General features: G+C 45.8%; 1 protein-coding gene and 1 long non-coding RNA gene across 2 annotated transcripts in view; one reads left to right on the forward strand and one right to left on the reverse strand.

Annotated features, from left to right (window-relative positions):
• The window catches only part of LOC106726012, a 19,943-nt gene extending 16,168 nt beyond the window's left edge, over positions 1–3,775 (reverse strand). Inside the window, exon 1 of the long non-coding RNA XR_001362028.1 lies at positions 3,746–3,775. This is a non-coding gene — a long non-coding RNA (uncharacterized LOC106726012). The remainder of the gene's footprint in view (positions 1–3,745) is intronic.
• TTC9 (tetratricopeptide repeat domain 9) overlaps positions 1–10,737 on the forward strand; it is a 29,803-nt gene that overhangs the window by 1,605 nt on the left and 17,461 nt on the right. The gene's annotated exons all lie outside the window — the stretch shown is intronic.

Raw genomic sequence — 10,737 nt, forward strand, 5'->3', positions numbered from 1 at the left:
AGCGGACCACTGCGGCGCCCCGCGATGCACACTCCCCCGCTGGGACCGTGCTGCTCTGGGAGGAAGAATCTCGGAGGGGGGCGCTTTGGGAAAAGTGTGACTTTTAGAATTATACCTTCCAAAACTCATTGTCATCCCGCGTCCCTTCCCCCGCACCCATCGTAAATCGCGCCTATAAATAACTGGACAGAGACAGAAGGGATCCCAGCTGGCCTGGCGGCGGCTGCTGCTACTATCACTCCCCAGCAGACGTGGGTCCGATGAGGGCAGCAGCGCCAGGGTGGGCCACCAGCGCCCACGATACGCCCAGCGACTGCTCTCTCTCTCGGCAGGTACCATTGGCGCCAGAGTTGGCCCTCACTCACCTCCTCCCCAAATAACCGCATCCCTATGGGTGAGGCCCTTCCCCAAGTTCACTTGGCCCCAGTAGCAAAGGCAGTAGCAGCAAAGGGAAGTTTGCCAAGATGCCTTCAACGTCTTGAGCAAAATGGATTCCAAGATGCCACTTTCTTCTCTCGGAGCCCTGCTGGGGCCCGGTTGCCAGGTGAAGAGGGTGATCTCTAAGGGAGCCTAGTTCGAGGTTGGGCTGGGCTGTGCCACATTCTCGCCCTCCTCCCTCCCTCCTCCTTCCCTCCTCCTCACTCCGTGTAGTGTTGGTCCGCACACCAGCTGGCTGCTAGGTGTGCAGAGAAAGGAAGCCCTTCTACTGGGATGAGAAGGTGAGGTATGCATTCCCCAGTTCACTTTGGGGATTGCGGGCCAAGTCAAGCATTATCGAAACATGTAACTTTGGCACAGGAAAATTTAAAGTCTCTAAAAATTAGGGAAGAGACTGGGTCTTTCCAGGGCCATCCTCTTAGAAGGTGGGAGATGCTGACAGAGGCAGTGGCCTTACATGTTAGACGCATTTTCTCCTCTTCTCCCTCCCCATTTGGTGGGATTTTGGCATGGTCCGGCTCCTCTGACCAAACAAAAGTCCATTAACCCTTGAAATTGCCTAAATTAGCTACAGACATTGGAGCTGAGTAGGGCTGGGAGAGGGGCTAGGTGTGGCTGGGGATGCGGCTAGAGTCCAGGCAGTTGGGGCATGAAAAAATTTATATATTGATAATCCTGCTCTGTTCCTGAGTGCAGATCGGCTGTTCCCTTTGAGGTTTCAGTGCCAGCCTGCCTTCCCATAATGCCATGTCCACTATTATCTTTCATCAGGCAAAACCCAGGCACTTTGAAAATCATAGTTTACAAACTTAATTAATAGTAATAGCAGCAGCAATTGTAGAAATGGTGGTGCTGATAGCAGTTCTAGTAAAAACAGCAGCAGATGAAGTAGTAGTATAGCAAAGATGGAATATGCCCATCCCTCATAAGGTACAGCATGATTCCCTGTATTTCCTGTAAGTCTCTGGCATGCTTCTTACTGCCTGATGAATAGTTAAAGGGCAGAGTGGCTGTGGGTGGAGGAAGAGGCAGTCTGGATCACTAATGCAGTGATTTCAGAGTGGTAATGGAGTCATATTTGTTATTATCCATGGGCATTCTGGGGTTGCCCCTCACCCCATACTTTTGGCTGCTGGCCTGTGGCTAGCACTGCCCATCGCCCAGCCCAGAAGTGGTGGTTATATTTCCATGGTGAGACCAAAGATGTGCCTGTCCTTGGTCAGGCCAGCCCAGTCAGGGCGGGGTTAAGATCTGGACAGCTCCTCCCCTTCTACCCTTATTCCACATACACTTTGGAAAACTTCAGTGTGTTATGGGTAGGGGTAGAAGTGGAAGAGCTGTCCACTCTGCTGCCTTCTCCAGTTCTTACCACTAATAATTTGTGTGCACTATGGTAGGCCCTCTACATACATTTTTTAAATCTTTAAAACAACTCAATAAAAGAAATATGAGCATTGTTTTGCAGAGAAAAAAACCTCTGCAGTTCTATAGCCATGTAATTCCAAATCTATGTTCTTGTCATCACACCCTGCTGGACAAAATCAGCATCCTCTAGTCTAGACTCTCTCCCCCTGGAGTCCAGGCTCAGATAGACTCTGGAGCCTTTACACTCGGAAAATTCTGTTGGGAGCTCTTAGCCCTGATAACCAGGAGAAAGAAGTACAGTATCTTGATTCACAGTTCTGACAGGGCTATTTCCAAATATTGACAAGTTTCACATAAAAGAGCAGTCTTGTCAAAGCCAAAATAGGTATTCTGTATAGAAAATTCAGCTGAGAGAAAGGATCCACACAGAAGTCACCCGGAGAAGTAGAAGCCTGATGGTTGCCTTTGGACAGTGCATAGCATCAGTTACTACTATTGCAGAAATCCTGGAAAACAGAAACGTGTCCTTTCTTGTTGGATTACAAAAGTAATACCTACCTACAAAATGTACTGTCCTTTAGAAAATACCAAAAAGTATGAGGAAGAAAATAGAAAAGTCCCTTTAACCCCACCACCTAAAGGAATCCATTGTGATATAGTTCCTTCCTCTATTTTTTTTCTATACATAAATGTAAACTGTTTATAAACAAAGGACCTCCGGTATCCTGCTTTTATTTCCACTTACCATATGTCCGAAGCACTTTACATCTCATTAAAATATGTTCATGAAGATTCTTTTAAATGGTGACATACATTTTTTTAATGTGTATTTACAGTTATTATTTAATGCAAAGGGGAGGAACGATTATCACTGTTATTCTTGTTAGAGTCAGAGCAGTGCAGTGTGGCCTGTAAGATGTCCTTTCCCTCTTGTGTCTGCCAAAAGGAAGCAGACAGCTACTGCAAGTTTGTTCTGGCAAAAAGGGAACTGACTTTTCCATCGGGGCTGCAGTGCCAGCTGAGGAGCCCAGCAGGCTCCCGGCGGGAGCAGTCTGAAGGTGTTCTCTCAAGGATCCATCCTCCTCTACACAGCGGGGCATAGAGGGAGAGGTTTGGGGGTTGGAAGGAATTTGGACTAGCCCAGAAGTACCTTCAGGTATAGGCCGTGTTGCTAAGGGTATCACAGCACTAAACAAAAGGCTGTTGTGAGGCTTCTGGAGGAAACTAGGTTCAATGGAGTCTTGTACTCTGCATGGAAGGCTCCAAGACAATAACAAGGGGGCAGCTAGGAAAAAATCAATTTGGATGACTTCAGGGGACCACATGAAGGGTGTGCAGGCAATTTGCAAAGTGCTCATAGTTGTAGTTTCTTCTGGATTGGCGTTTCTTCTGATTAGTAGGGATCTGGCCAATGGTACAAGATGCCAGGACTTGGTTATTCTCTTCTCTAAGAAATTCAAGGAAAGAGATGGGAAGCATCTTGTTCCTTAAGAATTCTAATGTCTTTGGTACAATGGTTAGAAAAGACTTCCTCACTTGCCTGGGGCGATATAGGAATCCAGTCTTTACCAAGGCTGCAAAGGAAGCATGTCTTGGCCTGATGATCAACTCCGCTTGACCTTCAACAAAACAGGACTCCCCCGGGGCCTTGGAATGTTCTGTGCAGAACCTCTTGAAGGGCAGAGCCTTTTGCTCTACGTCTGTTCCTGTGGGGCTGTGGTGGCCTCAGCTGGGGTGTGATCAAAAGGTTGCAGCACATAATGACTTTGTTGGTATTTTCAAATGATGTTTGAGACTGAAATACCAGTGGTGATTGGTGCAGACAGGCCACGGCATTGGATCTAAAGACAAGATGGGAGTCAGCTTAGGCCTCTGTCCATGGCATACACTGTGGCTTTGGGTAAGCCCTTACCGTGTCATTTTACCTCCATTTTCCCATCACAGTGGTTCTCAACCTTCCTAATGCCGCGACCCTTTAATACAGTTTCTCATGTTGTGGTGACCCCCAATTTCATTGTTACAAATTGAACATAATTAAAGCATAATGATTAATCACAAAAACAATATGTAATTATATATGTGTTTTCTGATGGTCTTAGGCGACCCCTGTGAAAGGGTCATTCGACCCCCAAAGGGGTCGCGACCCACAGGTTGAGAACCACTGATTTAGAGCTATGTTTGGGAGATTTTTTTTTTTTAGTTTGTTGTACCAAAGGGGAAAATAATCTCCATTGGTCCCAACTGAAGCCCAGAACAGGGTCTAGAGAAGTCACACTGGGAAAAGGCCTTGGGTGGAAACCAGTTTTATCAGTGCTTATGGATATGACTTAAAGCCATGGGACCAGGGCCAGTTACATAATTTGTGGGGCCCAGTGCAGACTGGAATTGTGGGGCTCCTTGTTCAAAAGGCAGGGGAGAAATGTCATTAAAGTTCTTAAAAGGTAAAGCTTTTTTCTTTCTCTCATGCTGTCTCTCTCCCTTGACTTGACGTGGTGTTTTTATTTGCTATTTAATGTCAATATAAGAACATTAAAAATTTAAATTATTGGCATGCAGTTTAATGTTCATCTTTATACTGTGCAATGCCACTTTTAAATGGATATACAAGAGCACATAACTTGTATATGGAATCATATAAATTACACATTTCACATTTTGTAGCTTATATATGCATATTATTCTTATTAAAACAGTGGAAATGCTGATAAAACAAACTCAGCTGTTTTTATTTCACTTCTTTATATGCATACTTTATGTACATACTTTCTATCATGCTTGGCTTTCTGTTGAGTAAAAAAAGAAAAAGGAACTGTAGTTTACCCTGACTCTTTCTTCCTATGTCATCATTTTCAGCCTGAGTGGTTGGCTAATACAGGGAAGTGACATAAGTAGAAAAGGCTATGACAACATTATTGCTTTCTTTCTGCATTTGAAGCAATTTCTGGACTGAATGGAAAGCCTAATTTCTTGGGGCTGTCAGCATCTCTGCTTGCATATAGAGCTAAAACTCTTACCGTGTGCTCTAGTTGGATCCTTCTAAACTGTCATGCATTGTGAATCCATTGGAATTCTGTGCTCATTGGGCATCGTGATTGCTATATGCAAATAGGGCTGCAAAGAACGATGTGCCTATCTCTTTTGCTCATGTTTATGCTCCATCATCCCATCAGACTTCATTTACAAAACACAATTTCAAAGATAAAGTTATTAAGAATTTTAACAAGGCAACAGCAGAGCATTAAGTCAAATACAGGGCCCTTCTGTGTATGAGTCTTATGTGACTATATAAGTCGCCCACCCTTGAAGGGGCACTAGATGACTAGGTGGATGCAACTAAAGTGGGCACAATTAGATACAGACTTTGAGGCAGACAAAGGGTGTTTAATAGAAATTGTTGTGGAACCAACGAACCAAGCAAAAAGATAGATGAATTACAAATGCAAGAACTCAGTGGTAAAAAGGGGGTCAAGAGCTAGAGACAAGAGGTAACCTGGTAGCCAGAAGATGGGTTGTTGGGGTAAGAATCGGTCCAAGGAAGAGGAAAGAAGGGCTTTATGCTAAGATGCTCAGGCAATGTCTTGCCATCTGGATGGGAGAACCTGACTGGCCAAATCATTGTTGACCTGAAGCTGTTTGTTGGGCAGCACCTTGACCAATAAATCTTAAGACTGTGAATGTAGCTTCTAAGACCATCTTTCAAAAAAGGATGTGAGAATTGAAACTTGTAGAATGCTTTTAAGGAAAGAACATTCTGAATGTAGACTTCGGGCAGAGTTTCTAAAGTGGATTCTGAAGCTCCTTGGTTTACATCCAAGGGAAATGAAAACTCGTTAGGACATCATGAAGTCAGAGGTTCTGTAGCCAAATACATGGGAGTGCCCCATCCAAGGCAAGGGGATTCGGCAGCAGCACAGACAGGAAGGCCAAGATGATCTCTCCTTCCAGCTGTTTTCTTTCACCGCCAGGCTATGCCTACTCCACGCAAATAGGATGAAAATCAAATGTTTCAACAAACCAATCAGCAATTTCCTAATTAACATAGAGGAAGTATAACTTGATGAACCGGGACTTGAACTACAAGTTCTGGCTCTAATATGCTGGGTGCCTTGGCATTTAACTTTTTGGGCCATGGTTTTCTGATTTATAAAAAATCTAGGGTTGGATTCCAGGTTCTCAAGGGTCCTTTCCGGCTCTTAAAAGAAAATTTCTCTCTAGATGTGAAGGCAGTCTGGCAGCGACATCTGTCACCCCATTGATCACCAGGGTTGATTAGGCTGATCTGGGTGTCACCTTCCTCCCTCACTGCTCCATGTACATCCCTCCTGACACTACACACTAGGTCAAAGAGGAAGACCTTCCCAACTAGAGGAGGATCGCTCTTCAGTCAACGGTATACAAGTAGCCACACTCCCCTGCTAGAACCTCCAAACAAGCTCTCAGGGTCCATTTGTAGAACACACGGTAGTCAAACTTCCAAGGCTCCAGACACATCCACATGAGGCACTGCCTGTGGCTGTCTGCCATTCTTTATGAACATTGTGGCCCTTCACACAGAATGGGGTAGTTCTGTGTGTGCAATATAGACCAGTCTCCAAAATCAGTTATTACATGGAAAGGCAGAAATACAGAACAGCATTTACTAGTAATATGATTCACTTGTGTAAAAATAAATAAATAAATAAATAACATAAACTAGCATAAGAATATATGATAGTATGGTGTTTGCATTCAGGATTATCTGAGCAGTCCCCTCGGGGGTCCCCTGGATCTGTCTTTTGCTTCAACAGTGTTTGGATGGAACAGGGACACTCCTTCTGCCAGCTTCCTACCACCCTCCAACCTCTTTTCCAGTCACCACCTTTAGAACCTTCTCAACCATCCTCAGCCTCTGAGACCAGCCAACACTATTTTTTTTAGCTTAACTCCTTATTGCCAACCATGAGCTCCCAAATTTGTCAGAATTATTCCACCAGGGTGGAGACTGCGGTCAGCCATCTGGTAAACCTGCCTCTGTGAGCCTCCTGCACCTACCTTTCTCGGGGCTTCTATTTCCACTGTGACGATGTGGCTCTGGAGGGCCTGGACCACCTCATCCTCAAGAAGGCAGAGAAGAAGCCCGAGGGCACCAAGTGTCTCTTAAGGAAGCAAAACCAGCTCTGTGTCCACATTCTCCTTTAGGACGAGCTGAAGCCTTCCCAAGGTGAGTGGGGGCAAAACCCAGGACACCAGGAAAGCTGCTGTGGTCCTGGAGAAGAACCTGACCCAGGCCCTTTTGGATCTAGATACCCTGGGTTCTATCCTCACAGACCCTCATCTCCTCACTTCCTGGAGAACCACTTCCTGGGTGAGGAGGTGAAACCTATCAAGAAGATGGGCGACACCCGACTCAACTCCGCAGGCTGGCGGGCCTCACCTGGGCTGGGCCAGTATCTCTTGGAAAGGCTCACCCTCAAGCAAGACTAGGAGCCTTTGGAGCCCAGAGGCCTTTGAGTGGCCCCTCTGCATCCCCCTGGTGTCTGGCTTCTGCCTGAGCTTCTCCCTGCAACCTCTAAGCAGCCTTTTAACCACCCTAGAGCCTTCCCCCATGCCTTGGACCAAATGGGAACAATAGAGATTCTGCAGCAAGAAAAAAAAAATCTGAAATCATACAAGTGAAGCTGTTAACTGAACTTGAAAAAGGGATGGGGCAGAAGAGTTGCAGACAGAGACTAACTTTTTCATTATTCAGATTTTATTGTTTTTAGAGTATTTTAATATTCACAACAAAATTGAGGAGAAGGCACAGATATTTCTTATTTTCCCCCTGCCCTCACACAGGCATAGCCTCCCCCATTATCAACATTCCCCACCAGAGTGGTACATTTGTTACAATTGATGATCCTACATTGCCAAGTTGTAATCACTCCAAGTCCAAGGTTAAACGTTCGGGTTTGCTTGTGTGTTGTACGTTCTCTGGGTAAAGACAATACTAGTATATGACATGTATCCATCACTGTGGTATTACAGAGTGTTTTCACTGCCCTAAAACTCTCTGTGCTCAGTCTCTTCATCCTGTATCTCCCGCTCCTAACCCCTGGCAAACACTGACTTTTCTTTTTACTGTTCTCCCTGGTTTTGCCTTTTCCAGAATGGCATGTAGTTGGAATCATACAGTGTGCAGCCTTTTCAGATTTGCTTCTTTCATTTAGTAACATACATTTAAGGTTTCTCCATGTCTTTTTAACTTTTTATTTAAAATTTTCTCTAGTGTTTGACTTTCCTAACTGTATGCAGAATTGCTTTTATGTTTTAAGAAAAACGATGACAGAATTATCTGTGTAGAGAAATCATAGTTTTGCTTTCTTTTTATTTTCCTGAAGAAAACCCACCTTATAAACATAATTTTTAATGCCATTCTGGATATTACCTATGCCTTGCCTATGCTTGTCTGATAGTCATGCCAAAGATGTCAAGCAAAATGATCCCAAATTTTCTCTTAATAGCCCATAGTAGGACACATTCCTCTTTCTCCAGTGGCCACCACCCCAGTCCACACACAGGGCTAGATCCTGGCAGCATGGTACTCCCCACCCCCTTGGAGGGGGGTGCCCTTCTGGACTCAGTAACATGTTAGTGACAGCTTGAATCTGCTGGTCAGTCAGCGAAGAGAGTTGGGTCAGAGCTTGTGATATACCTGGTCCCAATCATGAGCGATGTACCTCTGGTGTTAATGAAGGGATAGTGTGGGTGCTCAATGGCCAAGATTCTTGTAAGCCCCTGAGCCCAGTGATGGCTCAGGCACAGCAGCCTGAGAGCATCGGAAGGAAACTCAATCATTTGTAGTCTTTTCTGGCTCTTCAGAGGCCAAATTTAAATCCTTTCTCTTCTCAAAATGTGGCATGGCGCAGTGGGAACCAGGGGTCTGGCCAGATCCTGCTGCTAACTTGCTCTGTGACTGTGGACAAGTCACACAACTCTGCCTTCAGGTTCCCCTTACTTAAACAGTGCAGGTCAGATACCCTCCAGGTCTCCTTTCAGAAGAGTTAAACGTCTAGTATTTTGAAGGTCCTCAACTCCCTACCCCCTTGGCCCGTCCTCTCTGGTAACAGCCAGATTTGGTAAGGAAACCGGAAGCAAGCTCTCTTTTATTCCAGTTTACTGGTATCTGCTGATGAATAATCATTAAAAGATCTCAACTAAGATTTCTAAGGCAACCCTTGCAAATTGGGGGATAGACCAAAATAAGGCCGCAGCCTCCCAGGTACATCTCTGGGAGGTACCAGGGTAGGGGTTGGGAACCTATATACAATATTATCTGGGTCCGAATCTAAACTGATGGCACCAATGTTACCTATTACTGCTATATGTTCCCAGATTGTTCCAAAATTCAGACTTCGATTGTGGGCAGGCAGTCATTCACCATCAGAAACCTGGCAATACTGGCTACATTAGACCAAGACATTCTAATGGCAAAAAAAAAAAAAAAGCTTTTAAGAAATGGACCGGCAGGACCAAGAGTTTCCGTGAACAATTTGGCTCAGGGATAGCGTCTCAGAGTTGCCGCCCTTGGCCCAAGGCCGGAGATGCCTGAGGAATGAGCATTTGGGGATGTGATTTTAGGCTTATTGCTCCGGCTGAGTCCGAACTGAGCTCCTTTCTCAAATAGACCTGCACCCCCAGGTTGTGGAGGCCCCTGGGCCTTGGGAACTTGTGAGGACTCTTCCCAGACATCGATATAAGGAGAGGACTGTATCCCTGTGTGTGCCAGTGAGAGCGGGAAGGAGGAGAGAGGATCCAGAGGAACTGGCAGGCAGCAGAACTAGATCCCAGGAAACCTGCAGGGCACGTGGCTCAATGGAAAAGAACTTCACTTAGCATAAGAGGATCTGGGTTTGAATCCTGACTTCCCACCAACTCCTCCGTTAACCTTGCACAGGTCCCCACCGTACACAGGTCTGTTTCCATTACAGCATGGAAGTAATAATATATACCACACAGGATTGTGATGGTGAGTAAAATTAAATGATGCAGGCACACATGCCTAGCACAGTGCCCAGCCTATAACAGATGCTTAATACATGATGGTTATACATAAATGTAACTCCTACCCCAGTAGGTACTAAAGCAGGAAAGTATGTGAGAGGGGAGGAAAAAAAGACCTAGCAAAAGAAGCTGTGGGGGACTATGGGAAGCAAGTGAGTGGGTCAGGGAAGTTTTACCTCCCTGAGTGGCTGCAGGATAGGGAGGTGAGCAAGGTATGAACCAACAGCTTTCAGTGTGGTATTTCCTACCTAGTGCATTCTTGGGCCTAACGAGGGTGGGGGGCATGGGGATGGGTAGAAGATGGATGGGTAGAGGGTGCTGAATGAACAAGTGATCCACCAGGCTTCCTCTGCAGGGCAGCTGAGCTCCAGAAGAACCAAGGGCTCCTGGGCCAGGGAGGCTGTGCCTACTTCCAGCTTCTCAGCATATAGGTGGGTCCAGGAAACACTTAGAAACTGCTGGGTCTCTGGCTTGAGATAGTGCCAGCAAATATGCCTCAGTTAGACAGCATCTGCTCTCTGCCACTTCCGTACTCTGCCCCAGGGTTCTCTGACCCTTTCTTTGAATTGAACTAGCAACGCAAGAACCTCGGGCTCTCCCACAAGTTAGACCAGTTCAGAGACTGAGAGCAGAGAATGAGGAGTTGCCAGGAAGAGAAGATCCAGGCTCTGATCAATCAGTTCTTGGGGTGCTTCACAAGCAAGAAGCTTACTGGTGGGGAGGGGAGATGGAGGAAGTCAAGGCCTGGGAGAGAGGGAGACAGGAGGAGAGGCTGCAAGGCTGGCAGCCTCGTGTCTGCTCTGCCTGCTCCGTACGCCTCATGCTTGTGCCAGCTTCTGGAGCCCCTTCTTTTTTTTTAAAATTTCTTTATTGGTTAAGATATTACAAATGTGTCCTCATCCCCCCATTAAC

The sequence above is a fragment of the Myotis brandtii genome, unplaced genomic scaffold, assembly GCF_000412655.1.
Source record: "Myotis brandtii unplaced genomic scaffold, ASM41265v1 scaffold213, whole genome shotgun sequence".
NCBI classification, from domain to species: domain Eukaryota; kingdom Metazoa; phylum Chordata; class Mammalia; order Chiroptera; family Vespertilionidae; genus Myotis; species Myotis brandtii.